This window comes from Mus musculus, chromosome 1, assembly GCF_000001635.26.
Source record: "Mus musculus strain C57BL/6J chromosome 1, GRCm38.p6 C57BL/6J".
NCBI classification, from domain to species: Eukaryota; Metazoa; Chordata; class Mammalia; order Rodentia; family Muridae; genus Mus; species Mus musculus.
Genome location: NC_000067.6, coordinates 8467482 through 8493391, shown reverse-complemented (window position 1 = coordinate 8493391; position 25910 = coordinate 8467482). Strand labels below are relative to the sequence as shown.

At 38.9% G+C, this 25910-nt stretch overlaps 1 protein-coding gene across 12 annotated transcripts in view; it reads left to right on the top strand.

Moving 5' to 3' along the window:
- Positions 1 to 25910, top strand: part of Sntg1 (syntrophin, gamma 1) — a 941919-nt gene that overhangs the window by 808266 nt on the left and 107743 nt on the right. The window lies entirely within an intron of this gene.

The window sequence follows — 25910 nt, the reverse complement described above, 5'->3', positions numbered from 1 at the left end:
ATCATAAACTCTTAAAATGAAAAATTTAGTATAAGAAATAAACTTACTAGCTGGGCAGTAGTGGCACATGCCTTTAATCCCATCACTTGGACGGCAAAGGCAGTCAGATCTCGGAGTTTAAGGACAGCCTGATATACAAAGTGAGTTCTGTGAGTTCCTAGACAGACAGGTCCATACAGAGAAATCAATAACCCCACGACACTGCAAATACCACCCCCCCAAAAAAAAAGTCAATTTAGTTGGATTTTGTCTATCCAGCGCCTTTGTAAAAGTTTAACTAGGAGGAAGCATGCATCATGAACTAGATGGTTCATTCTCATGAGCTGGGGACTGGACTGAAGGAAAATGGGACAGGGAAAGGCTTTCTCTGCACTCCTTAATCTGCTCATACGTGAGCAAGCAGGTTCATACTCCTGTAGCCAAAGACGAGATTTCTCTTCCACTCTAGAGTGCATCCTTTCTAGTTGTGTGCAAAATGCAAGTTATTGCATAATGGGGCCTTGAACCATGTTTGAGCTACAGAAGTCAACCAATGCATTCTAGTGTCAGATTCCTTGTGAGGTACTTCTGAGTAGGCTGTGCTTAAAGATGCTAAAGTAAAGTCAAAGTTATAGTGGAGAACTCGGGATATTGGAGATTCCAGGAATGTTGAATGTCTTTTGAGGTAAGCCCTTTCTATCCAGTAGAGACTGTATCAGAAACAGAACAACGACTATTGCAGGCAACAGAGCTGGAAAGATGGCTTACTAAAACCATGTGAACACCAGCTAATTCCAAAATAACCTAGGATGCTACACATAGAGCTCTGCTAGCCTTTAGTTTTGTTATATTCACACTCTTCTCTTTTGCAAAGGAAATTTTTATTCTGTAATTATATATTGAATTTTGAGTGTTGTTTTTTATTTTACAAAGACTTATAATTTCAAGGCTGTCCTGAATATCAGAAAAGATTTTGTATTTTCTCTATAGAAAGTACTGATACAATTAAGTCTGTGGGAAAGCTTGACGCTGTACTGAATAGATTTGGCAATGTGTGATGTCCATGAACTGATGAGAGCCAGGCAAAGAATCTCACAGTTTGAATGTAGACCACCCTCACCCAGCTTATCTGTTGGCAGATTTGTTTACTAGCTCAAGGAGCTATTTTTCGAAGTCATGAAACTTTTATAGAGGAAATAGGACAACAAAGGAAGGAACTCTCTCCTTTCTGCCCTGCTTTTGATTCCTGTTCCACTTGGATGTAAGCAACAAGCTCCACTGTATTCTGCTAAGCATGTCCAAGTGATTTTACTCTCAATCACAAGCAAAAATAAATCATTCTAGTAATTTGGTTATAGCAATAATAACAGCAACCAGTTCAGCAAACTTCCATCTCATAGATGTTCATGGGCGGGGGTGGGGGTGGGGCAGAACTCACATTTATGAAAGAATGACTCTTTGCACTTAATTTTTCTATGAACCTATAGTTTTGCTAAATGAAGATTTCAAGCATAAAACTGGGAGTGTAGCAGGATGGTAGAGTACATAGCATGTATGATACACTGGGTTTAACTCCCAGCACCACAGAAAAAAGAAAGGAAAGAAAAAATAAATGAGCAAGAAAGAGAATGTGAGATGCAAGAAATGAGGGAAGAGTGAAAATAACAAAGTAAATTAAACAGAAAGATGTAACAAATAACTAGAAAAATATATTTTAAAAAACTCAATTTTCTTTGTGTAGTATAAGTAGCATACATTTGGCAATTGTTGTATTATAAAACCTCCCCAGGAGAGACAAACAACAAACATGTCTAGTCATCACAAGCAGGGAACCCATGACATAAGAAAGTCTCCCACAATGCTCATATGTTTGAATGCTTAGTGGCGCTACTTGAGAAGAATTTGGGGGAATTGCTTGGTTGGGGTAGGTGTGGCCCCATTGGAAGAAGTGTGGAACTAGAGAGGAGCTTTGAGGTTTCAAAAGCCTAATCCAGGCCCAGTATCTCTTACTCATCCTGCTACCTGAAGATACCAGTGTGGAACCCTCAGCTATTTCTCCAGTATCACATTTGCCTGCATGCCACATGCTCTCCACTATAATAATAATGTGCTAAACTTCTGAATCTGGAATAAAGCTCCAATTAGATGCTTTCTTTTATAAGAGTTCCTGTTGTCATGGTGTCTCTTCAAAGCAATAGTAAAAGGACTCTGGCCAGCTAAAGCTTGGCAAGCTGAGCTTTGATATACCTTGCCCTTCTCTCCTGTCCCCACTGTCTTGCTAAAAACAATTAGCTACCAAGGTCTATTCCCATATTTGGCCACTTCTTCCTTCTGAGGCTGACTACCAAGGTACAACTACAAAAGTACTGAAGTCTAGCAATAAAAACCCCTTAGTGTCAACTAATTAACATGCCCAATTACAATTAAACACCTCATCCTAACATGGGGCTTCCTATTGTACCTTTATTAAATGCCATTTTCTATGTGCCATGTCAGTCTCCTCTCTATCTAGAGGCAGTCCTTTGTCCTCTAGGCCAAATACCTCTCCTCCCTCTCCCCTTTTTATCTTTTATTTCTCCTTCATTCTCATTTCATGTCTTTGCCTCTTATCCCCTACCTCCTGCCTCTCTGGGGCAAATTCATCTCCTTTGTGCTGAGAGATTGGTCTTGGGCGTCTTGAGCCAATACTGTTCCTTTCAAATGGAACACTAACCAAGATACCACTAACGTCCACCTTGGTGAAACAATGAATTTTATTGGAGTTATTTATAGGAATATGGGTCAGTAGCTACTTACAGGACCAGAAATGACACAAAGACAGCTCTATCACCAAGACCCATGCCAGAATGGGTAACAGCTTGCAAACGCTGGATTATCTGGAGCATATTGCATATCCTGCAAGTAGATTAACTGATTTGAGAGTGTCTTTTATAAACCACTCTAGTCTAAACTGCATCCAGTCAGGTTGGCTGGTTTCTTTTGTTAAACAGTCTTGGTAGCCTTCCTTCTACTGCACTATTCTCAACTCAGTATCTGAGCCCTTTTGCCAGCTCAACTTCCTTTTCTGAGGGGGCTTTCCAGCTTTCATTACTTACTCTGATAGAGAAGGGCCTGGTGAATTAGGTTAATTTCAGGGACTTCCTGAAACTATCTTGTGTTTACTTTCTTTTTTTTTTTTTTTTTTTAAGGATTTATTTATTATATGTAAGTACACTGTAGCTATCTTCAGACACTCCAGAAGAGGGCATCAGATCTTGTTACAGATGGTTGTGAGCCACCATGTGGTTGCTGGGATTTGAACTCCGGACCTTCGGAAGAGCAGTCGGGTGCTCTTACCCATTGAGCCATCTCACCAGCCCCCTTGTGTTTACTTTCTTGTTTAAAGAGTTTCCCCTGCAGGGTAGAATGTTTCAATCTCTGCCACACAATAGCAACTGACCAAAAACCTCCCTAATAAAAGTAATGCTTACAAGATCTACTCACAGGAGCATATGGAAAACTGTTTCCTCTTATTATTCTTGTTTTTGTATACTCCTTTTCTAGTTTTTCTGTATTTCCAAGTTTTATAAAAAAACATTAAAGATTAACTGGAACAGCTCCTCTTTCAATGTGTTCTTTGCTGTGACAGATAGGAGGAATTTTCTGTGAATGTCTTGTCACTTCAACCATGTAATTATTTCACATGTGTGTGAGCAATTATGAAAAATGAAATAGTTTTTACTCTCTTTCAGCTGTCTATGCAAGCAAAAAGAGTCCCTTACTCTTGTTTTAGTAGAAATGAGACATGGGAATTTTAAATAGAGAGAGATAATCTAGCCAAGAATTCAGGATCACAGTGTTGTGAAGCAGTTTCCTCTGTGATTAAAATGTAGCACCCTGCAGGAAAGCATGATAAAAGAGATGGTAAATAATTCAAAATAGCTTCAGGAAGTCCCTGAAACTGACAAAATTTACTAGGACCCTTCTTCCCAACACTAATCAATAAAAATTGCAGAGAGAAACTCTTAGAAGAATAAAGCTGCAAACAAGAAGCAAACACCAGCCCACCAACAGAGAAAGAAGCAGAGACCAGGCATATTAAATAGAAGAGGTGAAAACCAAGTGCACCACATGAAAAGGAAACTAAACCTTAGAAATGTGTGCAGAGTACTTTAGGCTCCCAAAGCTGTCATTTGTGTTGTTGTGGGCTGTCAGTGATGAAGGTGTCTTTGAGTAATTTTTGTTCCTCTGTGTAACCCCCTTAACTTTTATTCCTATAAGTAACCCCAATAAAATTCATAAGTTCACAAAATTGAACTCTGATGCTATATGTACCTTGGTCTATCATGGGTTCCCTATCTCGGATGATTAGGTATGTACTATATCTTCTCTGAAACTATCTTCTCACACAATATTATTAGCATATGAACAGGAACACAATGGAGCCAAAGATGAATTAGGGAGGGGTGAATGCATGGTTCTGTTTATGGGTAGCAATGCATGCCACTGAGTCTCTACAGCCTGATGGGCAACAATTAATGAAGGAAATTATGGTATAGTCAACCCTTTCTGTATGATATGTTTTAGTGCCTATTTTTGTTATAACAGCAGTTATGTAATCCTTCCTATGGTGAGTGAAGCTTGCCACTAAGTCTGAGGCATCCAATTTGGAGTGTCTGTGGGAAGAATCCTAGTATGGCCATCTTAGTCCTTGTGGTATAGAGTGGCATACCTGCTTGATGAGTAGGGACACAACAGGAATACAGAGAAACTTTGAAAACAGTTGTGGTTTTGCGAGACATTTGCAGCAATTGAGATTAGTATGCAAGTGTTGAGCATTTGGTAAAACTCAGCAGAGGTTGCTTGGCCTCTATTATGTGTACTTAAGATGTATCTGAGGGCGAGATGGTATTAATCAGGAGATTGTTTATGTAAAGCAGAGGTTGCAACAAGAAAGGAAGATTTTGGTTAGCATTCTTTGTGTTAGCCTGTGGTTTGTCAGGTAAATTAGCTAAAGAGGATGATGTGGAGGTATTGGCTTGCAGGCTAGAGAGGAGAAGTAAGATCCAAGCTGAGATGCACTTCCTGCGATCCCATAACTTGGTGTCATTGAGAGAATTTAGAAAGTAAAGAAGAAAACAAACATGGTAAAAGTAATAAAGATAACCATAGGGTACAGACTTTAATTGGAAAAATAAAAGGAAAAATCTGAAATCAAGCATGTAGATAGGGACACAATATTTCAGGGCAAGAAACTACAATAATCAGAGAATTGTCAGTACCTGAGAGGCTAGAATTGTTTTAAACAAGCAGTGAAAGAATTAGTTACAGCGTAGTTTTTGAGTCTGCATGGATACGCTCAGTCTGTCTGCTATGGAAGAAGAAAAACTGAGTAATGTAACTCCCTATCTCTTCCTTAAGGCAAAAGCTACACAACATACAAGACAGTACAAAGGAATTAAGTACATAGTTTACTAAAGTCATCAGGACTTTGATAGCCAAAGGGTAATCTTATCAAAGCCATTAGGAACACTTGATTATCACCATCTGAGTTCCCTACAAATATCAGGGGTTGGAGGACAATAGAGGTAGGACAGGTGCTATTGAGGAAATTTGGAATAAGAGAATCTGTGTTTGAACCCCAGTTCACTAGGCCAGATAGAACTGTGTTGATCCATTTAGAACCTCAAGGATTTTATGCCTTTAGAAGCTTTCTGGAGCCCTTTGGTGATTAATATCATTATTAAGTACAAAGTGATATGGCAAGTATAAAAATAAAGAGTACTTGCAAAGTCAGAGAGAAACGTAGAAGAGATAAGAAACAGGCAAAGCAAAGGGAACATGTTTCTGGGTTACCTAAAGTCAAATGTGGCAAGATCTACATTCAGTTAGACTTTCTAGTGAAAACATTGATAGAGGGTCAGCTTTCATACTTGGGACTCTTTGGAAAGTATTTAGGATGACAAACAATTCACCAAAGGATTAAAGGGTTTAAATGAGTGGAAGACAAGTTGGACTGTCAGCTGCTCCAGTGTAAGAGAAAATTATCTCATTGTGGGATCCTCCAAGGCACCTCTGACAATGTGGCCAAAGAGGCCTCCTGTTGAATCACAGGTATATTGGGGTACTGGAACCGAATGTATCTAAATTTATGGCACTCCCCAAAAGTATCAAACAATGGCCATAAGATAGTGTTGGTAAAAGGATTAACCTGGTTTGGGGAGTATTCCCAAAGTGTATACACTATGTATTTCTCTACTACAAGGAAACATTCTGGGGATGAAGACATTGCTGGACTATATATTTTATACATTATATAATTTATACATTTATACATTTTATGTTGGAGAGTTTTGTTTAAAAGTGTGGACAGTGAAGTCAGTCATGCATCCTCTGGCAAGAACCTATAAAATTACCTGCTTTGATTGGGGTGACAGAAGTTAAACAGTATAGATTGTCCAGGGCCATGATAAAATTAGAGAAACCATTAGAGAATTTAAAAGGATAGACCTTATTTGGCCAGTACAGAGCCCTTTCAACAGTGAAATATGGCCTGTGAAGAAGCCAGATGGCTCCTGGACAATTACTACAGATTATAGAGAGATATGTAACATATTTTTCCTATCCATGCTGCTATACCAAATACTGATTTTTAACAGAATGACTAGTACAAGTGATGGGATCTTTCCATGTTGTACTAGACCTTGCAAGTGATTTTTTTTATTTCCTTAGTTTCTGTGTTCGAAAACCAGTGTGCACTAACATAGGATAGTCAACAGTGGACCCTCAGAGTATTTCTACAAGATTATATTTATAGTCCCACTGTTTGAAAAGGGATGTAGGCTTAAGATCTTTTGTTGTTATTATTCTTATTCTCTGAAAAAAACTCAACTAGTTATGGAGATAAGATATGATTAAATGCTGAATGTTTTGTAAATCTAGAAAAGCATCAAAAGAATGTATAAGTGCTTCTAAAAGAAGATGCATGAAGGACAAATCTACACAAGGTAGAAATGTCAGACACAGGTGAAAATTCTTGTGAGTTTTATGGTCTGATAAGACACACATAATACTGATAAAATTATTGGTGAAAAGGTTCAGCAGCCTGTACTCATAAGTAAAAAGGAGCTACAGGTATTTTTGGAGTTCTTGGGATACTGGCAGATTTTCATACCTCATCTTGCGCAAGATACTGTCACCAGAAGTTCAATAGGCTATAGTTGAGAATTGTAGAAAAACGAACCTGAGAAAACATTTTTAATAATATTTTTGTCTTATTCATGGAAATGATCAGAAGCTTTGTACACATCAGTAGAATAGACACTCTATCTATCTATCTATCTATCTATCTATCTATCTATCTATCTATCTGTCTGTCTATCACCTATCTATCTATTTAAGGCAGTTTAACCGGTAGAATCAATAACTTGTTTACACTCCAGTGACTAAATACACCTTATCCAATACAGGGATAAATTGAAGGCCTTCTGGCCAAATCTATTTTTTTAAGCTCTACAGAGATGACACTGTCTTCAAGCCTCATCACCCATGCCATGTTTGCTCTCTTATGGCTAGTGTTCTTTAAAGCCATTGAGCAACTCCTAGTGATTGGACTGACAGCTATGTCAGATAGAGTACTGGAAGAACTATAGGTACATCAAGCACTAATGGCTATCCTGTGACACTACAAAGAATAGAGAAGTCATGTAACTGGAAAAGAGACAAGAAAAAATAGCCAATGGAGCGAGTTAAGAGCAGTATTTACTAACTCATGAGACTTGGTCCATAACAAGGTATACTGAGAGGCAGATTGGGGCTGTATTTAGTGGGAAAAGGAGGACTGTCAGGTTCTGGGATGGTCACTGTTGGGTCAACATATGTGAAAAGAAATATCTAGAGAATTCAACAGGAATCAGAACCTCTGTAGCATCTGGTTAATTATCCCGTGGAAATCAGAAGGAAAATGCTGTCACCAAACTATTGGCCATTTCCCCATAGGTACGCTTGAAAGCACCTCACAGAGCCCATATAAAGTGTGGCCATAGGTGAGTGTCTTAGTCAAGAAAAATTCTATGAAGAGGCATCATAACCATAGAAACTCTAAAAAAGGAAAACATTTAATTTGGGACATCTTTCAGTTTTAGAGTTGTAGCCCATTATGATTGCCCTTGCATTAGAAGCATAGATATTCAGAATAGAGAGTTCTTCTTGGTAGAGTTTTCCTTTGATGAGTATGAAGTGTTCTTTCTTATCTTTTTTGGATGTTTATTTTATTCAATATTAGAATGGTTATTCCAGCTTGTATCTTGGGACAATTTGCTTGGAGACTTCAAGACCCCAATTTCTGCAATGGACAAATCATGGAAACAGAAACTAAACAAAGTCATTGTGAAACTAAGAGAAATTATGAAACAAATGGATTTAACAGAACCTTTTATCCTGAAACAAAAGAATATACCTTCTCAGCACCTCATGGTACCTTCTCCAAAATTGACCATATAACCAGCTACAAACCAGGCTTCAACAGATACAAGAAGACTGAAATAATTCCATGTATACTATCAGATCACCACAGTCTAAGGCTGGTCTTCAATAAGAACATAATAGAAATCCCTCATACACATGGAAGTTGAACAATACAGGACTCAATGATAATTTGGTCAAGCAAGATAAAAAGAAAGAAATTAAAGACTGTTTAGTGTTTAATGAAAATGAACCCACAAAATCCAAACCTATTGGACACAATGAAAGCAGTCCTAAGAGGAAAATTCATAGTTCTGAGTGCCTCTGAAAAGAAATGGAGAGTATACACTAGCAGCTTGACAGCACATCTGAAAGTGCTAGAACAAAAAGAAGTAAATTCACCCAAGAGGAGTAGATGGCAGGAAATAAACTCAGGGCTGAAATAAACCAAGGGGAAAGAAAAAGAACTATACAAAGAATCAACCAAACCAGAAGTTGGTTCTTTGAGAAAATCAACAAAATAGATAAACCCTTAGCCAAACTAAGTAGAAGGCACAGGGACAGTATCTTAATTAACAAAATCAGAAATGAAAAGGGAGACATAACAACAGAAACCAAGGAAATCCAAAAAATCATCAGATCCTACTACAAAAATGTATATTCAACAAAAGTGGAAAATCTGGATGAAATGTACAATTTTCTAGACAGATACCAGATACCAAAGTTAAACCAGGATCAGATAAACAATCTAAATAGTCCCATATCACCCAAAGAAATAGAAACAGTCATTAATAGTCTCCAACCAAAACAAGCCCAGGACCAGAAGTGTTTATTGCAGAATTCTATCAGACATTCAAAGAAGACCTAATACCAATACTCCTTGATCTAGTCCACAAAATAGAAGCAGAAGGTACTCTACTGAATGTATTCTATGAAGCCACAATTATTCTGACACCTAAAACACACAAAGACCCAACAAAAATAGAACTTCAGACCATTTTCCCTTATGAATATCGATGCAAATATACTCAACAAAATTCTCACAAACTGAATACTAAAAGACCCACAACATGAGGACTCCCCCACATTCTGACTCAGGAGAGGCGACACCCCAAAATCACCAACGAGAAACGGTCTTGCTGCAAATTGCAAGAGGATTTTTATTCAAGAGTGCTCTCGGGCCCACGGTCATATACCACGCAGGGGTAGAGGAAGGTGGTGCGCCAAGTAGATGGATTAGGGGGTATTTAAAGGAAGAAACCACAACTCAAGGAAGTGGGGAGGGCGTTGTTGGAAGATATCAAAAATACCAGTTAAGAGTCACAAGGAAGTACAAAGTCACAAGTGTCAGGTTATCTCTCAAGACAGTTTCTAAGAGCCCATAACAATCTAAGAGCCCCTAGCAATAGCACCTTTGCATAGTGGGTTCCAGAAATGGTCAGGGTGGGTCAGGGTGACTTTCTTTGAATGAACACTCTTTGAACCCAGGAAGCGGGTAGGTGGAGGTAGGAATGTCACTATCTGTTTTATGATTAGCATACCTTGCAGCACTGAGTTTACTACTCTTTCAATACAAGAAATCATCAAAATGATCATCCATCATGATCAAGTAGGCTTCATCCCAGGGAAGCAGGGATGGTTCAGTACACAGAAATCCGTCAACATAATCTACTATATAAACAAACTCACAGGAAAAAAAAATGTGATTTTTCTCATTATATGCTGAGAAAGTATTTGACAAAATCCAAGTCCTGTTAATGATAAATGTCTTGGAAAGTTCAGGAATTTAAGGCACATGCATAAACATTGTAAAAAATAATATACAGCAAATCAGTAGTCAACATCAAACTAAATGGAGAGAAACTTTAAGCAATCCCACTAAAATTAGGGACTAGACAAGGCTGCCCACTCTCTCCCTACCTATTCAATATAGTACTTGAAGTCCTAGACAGAGCAATTAGAAAACAAAAGGAGATCAAAGTGATACAAATTGTAAAGGAAGAAGTCAAAATATCACTATTTCTAGATAATATGATAGTATGCTAAAGTGAACCCAAAATTCTACAAGAGAACTCCTAAACCTAATAAAACAAACTTTAGCAAAGTAGCTGGACATAAAATTAACTCAAACAATTCAGTGGCCTTTCTCTACAAAACAGACAAACAGGTTGTAAAAGAAATTAGGGAAACAACACCCTTCACAATAGTCACAAAGATTATCTTAAATACCTTGGTGTGAATCTGACTAAGCAAGTGAAAGATCTGTATGATAAGAACTTCAAGTCTCTGAAGAATGAAATCGAAGATCTCAGAAGATTGGAAAGATCTCCCATGCTCATAGATTGTCAGGATTAATATAATAAAAATGGCCATCTTACTAAAATCAATGTGCAGATTCTATGCAATCCCCATCAAAATTTCAACTCAATTCTTATGGAGTTAGAAAGAGCAATTTGCAAATTCATCTGGAATAACAAAAAACCTACGATAGTGAAAACTATTCTCAACAATAAAAAAACTTCTGGACGAATCACCATCCCTCTCCTAAGCTGTACTTAGAGCAATTGTGATAAAAACTTCACAGTATTGGTACAGTAACAGGCAGGTAGATCAATAGAATTAAAAAAAAAAAACCCAGAAATGAACACATACACCTATGGTCACTTGATCTTTGACAAAGGACTTTAAACTATCCCGTGGAAAAAAAGACAGTATTTTCAACAAATGATGCTGACTCAACTGGCGATTAGCACATAGAAGAATGCTAATTGATTCGTTCCTATCTCCTTGTTCAAAGCTCAAGTCCAAGTGAATCAAGGGACTCCACATAAAACCAGAGACACTGAAACTTAATAAAGGAGAAAGTGGGGAAGAACATCTAAGATATGGGCACAGGGCAAAATTTCCTAAACAGAACACCAATTGCCTATGCTCTAAGAATCAGCAAGTGAGACATCATAAAATTGTAAAGCTCTTGTAAAGCAAAGGACACTGTCAATAGGATAAAAATGCAATTACCAGATTGGAAAAATATCTTTACCAATCCTACATCTGATTGAGAGCTAATACCCAATATATAAAGAGAAGTCAAGAACCAAAGAACCAAATAACCCTATTAAAATTGGGATTCAGAGCTAAACAAAGAATTCTCAACTGAGGAATACAGAATTGCTGAGAAGCATTTAAAGAAATGTCCAACATCCAGGGAAATGCAAATCAAAACAACCCTGAGATCCCACCTCATACAAGTCAGAATGACTAAGTTCAAAAACTCTGGTGACAGCTGATGCTGGCAAGGTTGTGTAGAAAGAGAAACACTCCTCCATTGCTGATTGGGTGGCAAACTGGTAAAACTACTTTGGAAATCAGTTTGGTGATTCCTCAGAAAACTGAACATAATACTACCTGAGGACCCAGTAATACCACTCCTGGGCAGATACCCAGAAGATACTCCAACATGTAATTAGGACACATGCTCCACTATGATCATAGCAACCTTATTTATAATAGCCAGAAGCTGGAAAGAACCCAGATATTCCTCAACAAAGGAATGGATTCAGAAAATGTGGTACATTTACACAATGAAGTACTTCTCAGTTATTAAAAACAACGAATTTATGAAATTCTTGGGGAAATGGATGGAACCAGAAAATATCATCCTGAGTGAGGTAACCCAATTACAAAAGAATACATATGATATACACTCACTGATAAGTGAATATTAGCCCAGAAGTTTGGAATATCCAAGATACAATTCACAAACCACATGAAACTCAAGAAAAAGGAAGACCAAAGTGTGGATACTTCTACTCTTCTTAAAGGGGGAACAAAATACCCATGGAAGGAGTTACAGAGACAAAGTGTGGTGCAGAGACTGAAGGAATGATCATCCAGAGACTGCCTCACTGGGAGATTCATCCCCTATACAATCACCAAACCCAGACACTTTTGTGGATGCCAACAAGTACTTACTGGCAGACTCCTGTTATAGCTGTCACTGGAGAGGCTCCACCAGTGCCTGAAAAATACAGAAGTGCATCCTTGCAGCCTACCATTGGACTGAGAACAGGGTCCCCAATGAAGTATCTAGAGAAAGGGCCCAAAGAGCTGAGGGGATTAGCATCCCTATAGGAGGAACAACAATGTGAACTAACCAGTACCTCCAGAGCTCCCAGGGACTAAATCACTAACCAAAGAATAAACATCATGGGACTCATGGCTCCAGCTGCATGTGTAACAGAGAATGGCCTAGTCAGTCATCAATGAGAGGAGAGGCCCTTGGTCCTATGAAGACTCTATGGGCCAGTGAAGGGGAATGCTAGGGCGAGGAAGTGCGTGTTGGTGGATTGGTGAACAGGGGAATGGGGTAGGGGATAGGAGTTTTCCAGTAGCAAAACCAGGAAATGGGACAACATTTGAAATGTAAATAAAGTAAATATCTAATTAAAAAAATCTAAGATAAATTATCATACCAAGAAAACTTCTGCACAGCAAAGAAAACAACGAACTATGTAAGAGGACAATTCCTGGAATGGAAGTAGATATTTGCAAGCAAGATACCTAATGAAGGTTTGTTATCTCAAGTTATAGGTAACTAATGAAATTATTTAGACAAAAGTTAAAATATGAACAAAGATGTGTTAGGTTTTTCTTTTCTCTTTCTTTTCTTTCTCTCTTTCTCTCTCTTTCTTTCCTTCCTTCCTTCCTTTCTTTCTTTCTTTCTTTCTTTCTTTCTTTCTTTCTTTCTTCCTTCCTTCCTTCCTTCCTTTCTTTCTTTCTTCCTTTCTTCCTTTCTTCCTTTCTTCCTTTCTTCCTTTCTTCCTTTCTTCCTTTCTTCCTTTCTTCCTTTCTTCCTTTCTTCCTTTCTTCCTTTCTCAAGAAAGGGATACATGTGGCCATAAAGTGTGTAGAAAGATGTTTAACACCACTGATCTGAGAGGAAGGCAAATGCAGCTCACCATAAGCTATACCACTTTTTATGTTAATATGCCTGATGTCAAAATTCAAAACACTCAAAAGATTTATGTGATCTAAAGGGATAATTAGCCCTTAGACCCACTCCTGTGTTAAAGACTCCAATTAAATTCAGAGGATCCTACCTACAAAAAGAAGTCATGAGAATGAGAGAGTGCTGGTTGGGAAAAAGTCTCCAACAGGGGATAAAGGGGTAGAGAATGCAATGGGACAGAGGTAGAAAATATCCATTATTTATTACTTAAGTGTTTGAAATTCCCAAACAATGAGCATATTTAAACAAACTCAAAAAATAAAGTGTTGACAATGATGTAGAGGAAGGAAATCTTTTACATTGTTAGAAACAATGTAGGTTTGAAGAGATAAGCAGTTGCAGAGGGGGAAACATTTGGAAAGTTGATGTACCATTAATAGTGCCACTCCATTCAACCCATATTCATATTAGAGAAACTGCTTTTGCTTCAGTTTGGGTTGAGATCTGGTTTTAAAGATGAGGTCTGTCTCTATAGTCCAGGATGGCTTCACACTCATGAAGACACACACACTGGAAAATAATCATGGATGAAAATGTCTAGACATATTGAGCAATGAGTTCTTTCTAGGATCTGTTTATCAAAATAAAACAAACTATTGACATCAAATGTGCCTAAAATACCTTAAAATATGTCATATTTACACTTTCCCAATTCACTTCAGTTGTATTCTATACTTTAAAAGCTATAATAAAAAATATGACAGCATATGCTTGGAGGATGCAGAGAAATGCAAATATTTACTTTAGTGGAAGCAGTAACTATGTAAACATGAGTGGATGATCTTCAGGAATATGAACCATGGTCTACCTCATGATACAGATATACTACTCTACAATATATACTCAAATAACTATATTTTGTTCATCCATGTTCATTGCTGTACTATTCCATAATAGCCAAAAGGTGGAAGTAGCTTAGATATTCATCAATGAATACATTTGAAAAATATGGTGCAGTTACACGAACAGAACATTAATCAGTTGTTAAGAAAAATGAAATTATAATATTTGTAGGTAAATGGATGACATTAGAAACATTCATCCAGAGTCTGGTAACTCAGAACCACAAAAAAATACTGCATTAAAAAATAAATTTGCAAGACATACTAATACAATATTGGCACTAATGATATAGAAGTGTTTTTGATTGGATTTCAAACTCACCCATGAAATGACACTGCTAAAGTGGCCAAGAACCTCAGACTAGATGTGCCCTGTGGAATACCTTCTACTATAACTCTGCTAAGGGAACTCAGAAATAAAATTACTCTCAATGACATACTGCTATACCCATAGATTGGTATATATTTTTTCACATATTTTGTGCTATTATTCTTCTTTAGAATGACAGTTACAGGCATCACTAAATAGAATATTAACAAATAAGAATGTCAGCCTTCTAGAAATAACATATTCATCTACTGTAAAATAAGTCTGACCTTTTCAAGAGTCTGTTCCTGGATACCTCCAGTTTTACAAATAGTACTGTAAGTTACAATCTCCTACACCAAACTTAACCCTTCTCAGAGAAGTTCTTTCTTGAAGTAGGTGGGAATTAGAGACCTACAGCAGAGAGACAGAGGGAGAGAAAGAGAGAGAGAGAGAGAAAGAGAGAGAGAGAGAAAGAGAGAGAGAGAGACAGAGAGAGAGACAAAGAGACTTTGTAGCACTCGATCCTAAGTGGGGTGTCTTTATCAAACCATTTCTCTCAAGGTTCAGGGATCTAATTGGAAGAAGAGGGAGAAATATTGTAAAAATGTGGTACCAAATGTGGTAGTAGACTTCAAGGAAATAGTTTCTTCCACATGTAACAGGGCCCATGGAACCTATAGGAATCCAAGGAAACTGTTACAAGGAACAAGCAGAAAACATACAGCTTCAAGCCAAACAAAATCCCAGCCATGAAAAAAAAAGTAGATGCAAAGTCCTATCTTAACTAAGAAGCTACTTGCAAATGATAAATTGCTGGGAAATGTAAGATCTTTTTCAGTTTTCCAATGTAGTGTCACTGAGCGTATCAATAATGCTATAGTTCAGATTCCATGGCCAGGAATTAGCCATGTTATATTTTGTTTCTATATTGATTTTTTTTGTTGTGTTTTGTCTTTTTGTCTCTCTCTCTCTCTGTCTCTTTGTGTCTCTCTCTGTCTCTCTGTCTCTCTCTATCTCTCTCCAGAAAAAGAAAGAGACAACATGAAATTGGGTAGGTAGGAGGAACTGGGAGAAGTAGGGGGAGGGGCACACATAATCAAAATACATTGAATGAAAGCATTTTTAAATAAAAAACAAAATAAATTTTAAACAGTAAATTTCATGGAAAATGTTCACCTCTGTGGGGAATTGTAGGCTGGTCTCCAGTTGAGCTGAGGTCTGAAACCCGAGGTCATAATTCACCTACATGACACGGAAGGCAGGCGTTCCCTCATGCTCCTGGAACTCTGGCCCCTGCTTAAGTTATCGCTCCCCCCCCCCCCCCCCACCGGCCCTCACAAGAGAAGAATGGTCAGTAGTCAAAAAGACAATGGCCCAAGCTTCTGACCTTCAGGCTAAACACCTCCCCAGTTACCTAGCAACAATAAAGACCATAAAAGGGGTTGTTAGGCCCCCACCTTGCTCTCTCATTCTTTTGTTCCCTTACCTCTCACTTCTCTCAATCCCCTCTCCTCTTCTTTTCTCCTCTCTCCTCTTCTCTCCTCTCTCCCTCTTTTGAATTCTCTCTCTCTCTCTCTCTCTCTCTCTCTCTCTCTCTCTCTCTCTCTCTCTCTCTCTCTCCTAACTTCTCTCTTTCCCTCTGCATTTCTATAATAAAGCTCTCAAACCATAGTCTCTGCTTATCAAAATCCGCTGCACACTCTGGTCAGTGTTGGGAACCTCTTCCCTCATCCCTCTCTCCTATAACCCCAGGCTACAGGGTGTGACCCTGGGGCCCCCAAATCAAGGGCTGCCCCTTCTCCACCCCCCACCCCCCGACAAGTGGGCCAGAGGTTTGGATGCCCAACCGGGGCTGAGCGGAAAGCTTCCAGCAGCCCCCACTCCCCACGCCTGTGTCTGCCATTCCAGAGTACAGGAACTCTGGCCGAACATGGGCCATATCCTCCACTTCCCCTGGGCCCCCCTTTTTCAGTTCCCAGCACATCTCATACTAAGTATCCTTTTAAGCTCAGTTTCTTAGGTCATAATGACCCTATAAAGTGACCTGAGGATTCTTTTCTTTATTCTATTCTCTGAAAGATTTTGCAAGTATGTAGTTTGTTTTTTCCAATGATTAACAAAAGTTAAGGACATATTTAACCTATCCTCACATTTTTCTTTCTAGTTTTAAATAACAAATTGAATTGCCTTAGTAATTATAGGATTATTTATTTTTGAAAAATTTCCTCCATCATTTCTGATATTCTAGTAATCATTGTAGTTCATTTTAAACTCAAAATTAATTTTATAAATATTGCATTTTACATTCTGGTAGTGTTTGTGAGGTCTGAGAATGAAGATATTTTTGCTCTTAATACTAATTATAAGAATAGTAAACTTTGAACAACTGTTTTTCTTTTTCAAAACATGTATTACAGCTTCATTTACCATTTAATTAGCATCTGTCCCTATTTTCCTTACGTTTTCATCTTTTTCTAAAAGGAAATATATATCATAAACCATGGATTATCAGGTTAATCAAATGCATGTGTGTAGAGTGTTACTAAGAACAATATGAGTTGAATATCTTAGATTTTATTGACAAACTAATGTCTTCATTTATGATTCGTCCTTTCACCTATGATGTTATATTGCTTAGTTTTAACATATCTGTGTTAAACTTTCAGTAGAAGACTTTCTACTCCCTTGTGAATTCCAAATTCTACTTAGAACAGAACCTGATCATTTGAATGATGAAAGTCATTATCCAAATACAGAGATTTTATATGATTATACCCACTTCTTGAAGTTTACACCAAAACTGAAGTCAACTTGTTTTAATTTCTTGTTGAACATTGATTCTTTTAGGTATAAGAAACTGCTTAAAATATATTATCTTGTGTGTCTCAGTGAGTATAGAGCCTTATTTGGTAATTGGCATATTTTGAAAATGAGACTTCTCCATTTGACCATGTTCTTTGTTATCTTTATTTGGAATTTTTAATTTAAACAATTTAATTTAAAAGAGCTTCATAAAATACACCATGCCTGACCATTACCATATCATATTGGAGCTCTGATCCTACAGTCTCACAGAATGATTCTCTCTTCTAGTAGTGCTTTTTGCTCTGTATGGTGTTCTAATGTGAGCAACACTGCAGAAGTTTTACAGTTGGACTATATTTGTCTTAATGTTTCGGTTCCTCTTGTTAGTATAACTTCTGTTCCCCATGAAATATAGGTGCTCCATAAGCAAGGCAAAAGTTCCCTTTGCCTTTTGTTTTATTTATTGCTTGTTTAATGTAGTATTAAAGTTCTTATTAGAGTCAGCAGAGTCGTAGCTTACGCAGGGGACACTGTACCTCTGCTGTGCACTTTCTCTTTCCCCAATCCTTGTTTCCTTTTCTCTGTCTCTCAGTGTCTCTATGTCTCTGTGTACCTGTGTCTTTCTGCCTCTCTATCTCTCTATCTCCCTCTCTTCTTTAGTATTGTCTAGCATTGTTGAATATTTAAGGTTATTTTTTTTCTGTTTGTTTTGGTATTTTGCGCTTTTCACTTTACTAGTTAGAGATTAAAATAGCTTGAGTGTTTGGGATCCTATGAAAACAACTCTTACTGTCACAGAGGTTTGTGGTACTTGTTGTTTTTTCTTTCCACATTTTCTTTGTCATATGTGTAAAGAGGACATGTTCTGGAAGCTAAACTAATAATGGAGAAACAAATATTAAAAATAAGTTGCCTTCTATTAAAGCAAACATTATGTAAACACTGCTGCTAATCTTGCTATTTTTTGAAAAATATTTCTCATAAAATACATTCTGTTTCTCTGACCTAATTGACTTTAATATTATCAGAAATGAACTTGTATATATAGTTTCTTTATTGTTTAATTTTCTATTGTGGGAAATATTATAGGTATAAGTTCAGTTTAAATAACCATCATGATCTTCTAAAAATAGAAGAATACTTAGAATGAATGGTGCTAGAGGTAGAGTCTTCACTGAGCAGCTTGGTAGGGCTTTGAGAATGTGACTACTAAACTATGCTGGATGCATTGATATCACTTGAAAGCAGACTGTAAGAGTAGACTGTTGTCACCAAACTGCACTTTTCATTTCAATGTTGTAGTTTTGTGGACATTAGTAGCAAAAGCACTATCATTTGATCATTTAACGCCTTACTTTCTCAAAATTTGTTTTGCTCCTTTCTCGGGGGCATTTCCTATGTTTCTTGGGTTTGTCTCCCTCCTTTCTCTGGATACTGCTGTGTTGGCTTCTCCAAGGCTGCTATGATGCCATGGTCATAAAAGCCCAAGTTTCATCTTAAATGATAATTCATACATATATAGAAATGTGGGTTACTGGGATTTTATGTTTTATACAATGAAGTTTATGACATGTGATATCCTATTTTGTTTCCATTTAGAAGTCAGTTATTAATCTAACTTTTGCTTATTTCAACATAATTTGGGTTATGTGAGAGTTTACTGTTAAAACACTTGCCTAACATGTATTGGCTTTGTCTTCTATGTTAGCACAAAAGAGCAACAACTCTTTTCCTGCTTCCCAGTCACTTTTATTATGTTTGTTTTCTCTCTAGTTTTCTGAAGAATTATGATGAAATACCTCTGTTCAATTATAGCTCTTGGTTAGACTGACCCTTTATTTACACTTGGGAATCCCTTTGTGTGTGAGCATTTTTCTGTGTCTAAGCTCTGTTTATCTCTTCTTGCTTGGGAATTAGATTTTAAGGGTTTAATTTTTCATTGTGATGCCTGATTCTTACCCTCTTTATTTTCTATCCATATTCATGGCTTTGATCATCACTCTAGAACATTTTTACTAAATCAACTTCTTTCAAATGTTGTCCCCTTTCCTGGTTTCCTCACTGAAAACACCCTACCTCCTTCTCCCCCACCCTGCTCACCAATCCACCCACACCTGCTTCCTGGCCATGGCATTTCCCTACACTGGGACAAAGACACTTCACAGGATCAACGGTCTCTCCTCCCATTGATGAACAACTAGGTCATCCTCTGCTACATATGTAGCTGGAGCCATGAGTCCCACCATGTGTACTCTTTGGTTGGTGATTCTGTCCCTGGGAGCTTTGGGGGTACTGGTTAGTTCATATTGTTGTTCCTCCTATGAGGATTTTAACCCCTTCAGCTCCTTGGGTACTTTCTCGAGTTCCTTCATTGGGGACCCTGTACTCAGTCCAATGGTAGACTGCAAGGATGCACTTCTGTATTTGTCAGGCACTGGTGGAGCCTCTCCAGTAACATCTTTAACAGGATACTGTCAGTAAGCACTTGTTGGCATCCCCAAAAGTGCCTGGGTTTGGTGATTGTATAGGGAATGAATCATCCACAGGTGGGACAGTTTCTGGATGGTCATTCCTTCAGTCTCTGCTCCACACTTTGTCTCTGAAACTCCTCCCATGGGTATTTTGTTTCCCCTTCTAAGAAGGATCGATGTATCCACACTTTGGTCTTCCTTCTTCTTGAGTTTCATGTGGTTTGTGAATTGTATCTTGGGTCTTCCAAGCTTCTGTGCTTCTGTGCTAATATCCACTTCTCAGTGAGTGCCTATCATGTGTATTTTGTGATTGGGTTACCTCACTCAGGATGATATTTTCTGGTTCCATTCATTTGCCTAAGAATTTCATAAATTCATTGTTTTTAATAGCTGAATAATACTCCATTGTGTAAATGTACCACACTTTCTGTATCCATTTTTCTGTTGAGGGACATCTGGGCTCTTTCCAGCTCCTAGCTATTATAGCATTCTACTATCTTTTTTTTTGTCTCTTTTATCTAAATGTACTCACAATATTTAAAAATATCCTTATTTATGTTTTTAAAGCCATAGGAAAATGAACATGAAAGTGTATAGGAATAGAAGTGCCATTATGAAAAGTACTTCTGTGTAGGATCACCTTTATTTGCAGATTGACTTTTTTGCCCCATCTCTCTAACTTCTGCCTGAACCCACTTTACATATGACCCTGATCCTTTTCCTCCAGAATTGTTGCTAAAGCAAGGTTTTCTCCTCTACTTGTGAGCATGACTATAGAAATTCTGGCTCTATACTGATGTTGTTATTACTTTATGGAAATTAAGACCCATGTTGAGATTTATATGTTACATAGGTGTAAATGACCATAAGACTGGCTGTTCTCTATCCATTCCTAATACTTTGTTTTGGTAAGTATATAGGACTCTAAGCCCAGTATATTTTCCAGTCTTCTAAAACAACTGCCTTGGTGGCTTTTCTGAATTATTTAAAATAGAAATGCCAAAGATAGACCTGACCATTCCCTTCTTTTACTATAACTCAATTACTATAATACAACTACACTAGTTTGCATGCTTATAAGCCTTAGTTAGGATTTCTATTAATGTGATACAATACATGACCAAAAGCAGCTTGAGAGAAAAGGCTTCCTCTTAAAACTACCATTCACATTTTATCATCTAAGGAAGTCAGGCCAGGAGTCCTAGACAGGAACCTGAAGGCAGGAGTACCAGAGTAGTGCTGTTTAGTGGCTACCTCCCTGTGACGTACTCAGACAGCTTTCCTGTGATATCCAAGAATATTTGCCTAGAGGAAGTATCACCCACAGTGGTCTGGATGCTTCTATACCAATCATTAGTAGGAAAGTCTCCCACAAGTATATCCACAAGCCAATCTGGCAGGGACAATTTCTCAATTGCATTTCCCTCTTCTCAAATGATGGTAACTTATGTCAAATTGACAAAGAGCTAATCAGGAAAATCAACCCCTTTTAAATCTGACACATACACATTACTCTTAATATATAACCTTTACTTTCTTGTTCATTACCAACATATGATATTAATATCACAATACAAAACATTTCAACTTTTCAAAGTCCCACAATCTTGAAAAACTCAAACATTTTAAAATATCTTTATAATATTCATGTCTGTTTCAAAGTTCAAAGCCTGTCTAAAGATACCTAAATTCTATAAGATGTCCTTTCATCTTGAAATTCCAAAGTCATATAACATTCTCAAGTCTTTTTTCAATGAGCTCCTGTGAAATAAAAACTAAGGACTTGAGTTGTTATTACAGGAGGCATTAGTAAGGGCATGATCACACACAAATCAAAGTGAAACTAAAATTCAAAAGTATAAAAAACTCAATGCTTGACATCTAGAGCTCCTCACTTTTATCAGGACCCTGAGGGTCCAGGGTCACTTCTCTGACTCTGTTCTCTACTGCACACACATCGTTTCTCACTGGCTGGCTCCACTCCACAGCTTCTGTTGTCTTTTGCAGTCATCTCATGGTTCTAGCATCTCTAAAATTTTAGGGTCTCCCCTGAAGCTGAGCTGTGCCACCAACAATAGTTTCTCTTCAAAGATTCTGAGCCTACCACATGGTGCCAAGTTTCAACTTATCTTTATGATTTGTTGTGGGCGGGTCTATGGGTGTGTAGGAAAGAGGGAAGTGGGAGAGAGCCCACATCCTACCAGAGTTCCAGTGCTCTGGGCAGCCAAATGTGAGAGGACTGCAGGATGCTTTCCACACAGCCCTGGGTGGGCATCTGGCTGTGTTAAGCCACTGACCCCACACAGAAGGTGGTGGACAAGGGGCAGGCCCAGGTACCAAGTTCTCAGTCTCCGACATCCCACGCTGGGTATGATGGAGTAGCAGAGAACAGAATAGGGGCCCTGGGGCGGCACTCAGCCCCAGAGATAAGGGAAGAGGGCAGTGGGATTGTTGGGCACTGGGTGGTTCCCACACAGGTGAGAGTCCTTAGTCTGGTCCATGGCTGCAGTGTAGGCAGGCCTTCTGGTGGGAGGTTAGACATGACTCCTTAGGAGAAAGCCTATCCCATCGTTCAAGCATGTGGGCCTTGAATATCAGAGACAGTCAGTCTATGGTTTTAGAGCTTTATTGTAGAAAGGCTGGGGGAAGAGAGAAGGTAGGAAGAGAGAGAGAGAGAGGCTGGCCATGGCCACATGGAGAGAAAGGGGAGAGAGAGAGAGAGAGAGAGAGAGAGAGAGAGAGAGAGAGAGAGAGAGAGAGAGAGAGAGGCTGGCCATGGCCACATGGAGAGAAAGGGGGAAGAGAGAGAGAGAGAAGGAAGGCTAGAGAGTAAGTGAGGTAAAAGCTTAGAGAATGTAGGAAGAGAAAGAGAGAGAAAAGGAGAGTTAGAGAGTAAGAAAGCTTAAAGAGAGTGAGGAGGGGCTAAGCAGCCCTTCTTATAGTGGGCTTTGTTATCTTGCTGTTGCTAGGTAACTGTGGGGAGGAGTCTAGTCAGAATGCCAGAAGCTTGTGACATTGTCAGCATGACTGAAAGCCACATACTTCTCTTGTGGGGTCTGTGGAGGTGGTAACTTTGACAGAAGCTAGGAGTCCAGGAGACATGATCAAACACCTTCCATCCTATGTAGGTGGAAATCATCACACACAGGTCCCACCGGGGTCCAAGACCTCAACTTGACTGGAGACCAGGCTGTCTGTACATATCCCATTGCCCCACAGTTTGGGAGTTCTACTTCAACTGTGGCAGCATTTTCAGTAATGTTCTTTGCTGACTTTTCAGAGGCCAAGCTTCTGCTTTCTGTGGCCCTTTTAAGCTTCCATAACTAGTACTACCTACAATTTTTCTTACCCATTACCAAGTTTGGCTGCCAGAATGAGGTTCCACATTTGTCACCTCTGGGCCATAGCTACTCTATGCTGACCCTGAGGAAAAATCTCCAGAAGAAACTGCCTCAACGATGTTGGAGTCTTGTTCATCACAGCTAAGTCTTCAGCCCTAGTTGACCAAGTTTAATTCAAAATATTGAATAATCTTAAAGTCTTTATGGACCACTCCAACTTCCCTCTGAAACTTCACAAGCTGGTTCTAGATTATCTGAACATTCACAGGGTTAGCTTCTTAGTTCCCCAAACAGCTCACTACGCATTAAACACTCAAGAGATTTTCCCCCCAAAATTCCAAAGTCCTTTTACAATACTACATAAAATATATTCAGGTCTACCATAGCAATAACATATGATCCTGGTAACAATTTCACATTTAGTTTCATTGTTGTGATACAACACCATGATCAAAAGTAACTTATGGAGGAAAGAGTTTATTTCAGCTGGCAACTCTCAGGTTACAGTCCATATCTGAGGGATATCAAGGTGGAAACTCAATATACCTGGAGACAGCAACTGACAGAAACTGAGTGGGAACACTACTTCCTGGCTAGCTCTTCATTGCTTGCTAAGTTTATTTCTTTTTTTTTTAAATTAGATATTTCTTTACTTGCATTTTAAATGTTATCCCCTTTGTGGTTTCCCCTCCGAAAATCCCCTATCCCATCCCTCCTCCCCCTGCTCACCAACCTGCCCACTCCCACTTTCCTGTCCTGGCATTTCCCTAGACTGGGGCATGGAGCCTTCCCAGGACCAAGGGCCTCTCCTCCCACTGACAAGGCCATTCTCTGCTACATTTGCAGCTGAAGCCATGGTTCCCTCCACGTGTATTCTTTAGTTGGTGGTTGAGTCCCTGGCAGCTCTGGGGGTACAGGTTGGTTCATATTGTTGTTGCAGTCTCCTGTGGGGCTTGCAAGCTCATTCCGCTCCTTGGGTATAATAAGATCCAGACACATTAAATTATTTGGATTTATTTTTATATAGTCAATTATAATTAATAAAATGATACCAAACATTGAAAATAATAAAGTCACTCTCCTCATAAAAACATGTAAGTAGAATGGAGTGACAGATGCGCGGAGTGTGGGAGGGAAAGTGTTGAGGGAGGGGGGGAGAGGGGACACAGAGGGAGGAAGAAGCGGCGGCAGCTTCTCTTTGGTGCAAAGAGGGAAACTGCGGGCTCCAAGAAAGAATAATGCGGTAGCAGGTAGGCTGCTTGCTCTGGGGTTTGGCAGCAGCAGGCAGCAGCTCAAGCAGCGGCAGCAGCATCACCCCAGACGCTGACAGCACAGCCGGCCCCGCTCCCTTGCTGACTGCCAACTGTCAATGGAGCTGGAAAACATTGTGGCCAACAAGGTCTTGCTGAAAGCCCGGGAAGGGGGTGGAGGAAAGCACAAAGGGAAAAGCAAGAAGTGGAAGGCAATCCTGTGAAGACCTCCGAAGGATGACTTTTACTCAAAGTTCTCTACAGGTTTTGTGCCAATTCCATGGCAAAATGAGATGATAGAAGCAGAATGTTTCAAGGAGCTGAATGTGTTCGGACCTAACGGTACCCTCTCACCAGACCTGAACAGAAGTCAGCCTCCAGAACCGCCAAAGAAAGGGCTGTTCCACAGACTCTTCAGGCGTCAGCATCAAAGCAATTCCAAGAGTTCACCTACTCCTAAGACCAGTTGTAACCACCGAATAATTCAAACCACATCAATTCAAACTCCCCTGGAAGCAGCTAGTTTCATCTCTGGCCTTGAAGTCAAAAGTGGAACCAGCTCAGAGCCTTCTACTTGGAAGCAGAACTTGTAGACAGGGGAGCTTCCACTGTGGCTCAGTGGCCAGCAAAGCTCCAGTGGGAACTAAGATAGGATACCGTTCCCCCAATAACAAACCTCCAAGTTTCTCAAAGAAATTTCCACTCAGGTCTGTTTTCCAAGGTGGCCCCAAGCTGGGGTGGACTAGAATTTTCCTCGTTGAATATTGCAATAGAAACCAAATGGGATATGACAGTTTGCATGGAATTTAATAGCATCCTAACTAGAACTGAATTTTGTCTTTATTATTTTTAAAGGAAAGCTTTGAAAATCTCTCTATTGTCTCTATTTACATTTTGTATATTTGTATTTAAATGAAAGTCAGACTTTGAGATTGTATATTTTCTGTGCAGCCACTGTTAAGCCATGTGTTTTAAGACATTTTAGATTGGAGGGGGGGGGGGTTACAAAAAATGTGACTCTAGACTTCCAGAGCCTCAAAAGAGATAATGTTTTTATTAAATATAGAAAATATCTCACTTTTTACCTTTAAAAAATTAACTATGCATACACACACACACACACACACACACACACACACACACACACACACACTCACACATGCATGCAGTCTTATTATCTCTTTCTCTAGCTCCTCCAATGGGGACCTTGTGTTCATTCCAATTGCTGGCTGAGAGCATCAACCTCTGTATATGTCAGGCACTGGCAGAGTCACCCAGGAAATAGCTATATTAGGTTCCTGTCAGCAAGCACTTGTTGGCACCCAAATTAGAGTCTGGCTTTGGTGATTGTGTATGGGATGGATTCCAAGTTTGTTTTCTTAAACCATCCAGGAACAACTGCCCAAAGGTGGCACCATCCACAGTAGACTGGACCCTTCCACATCAATCATTAACTAAGAAA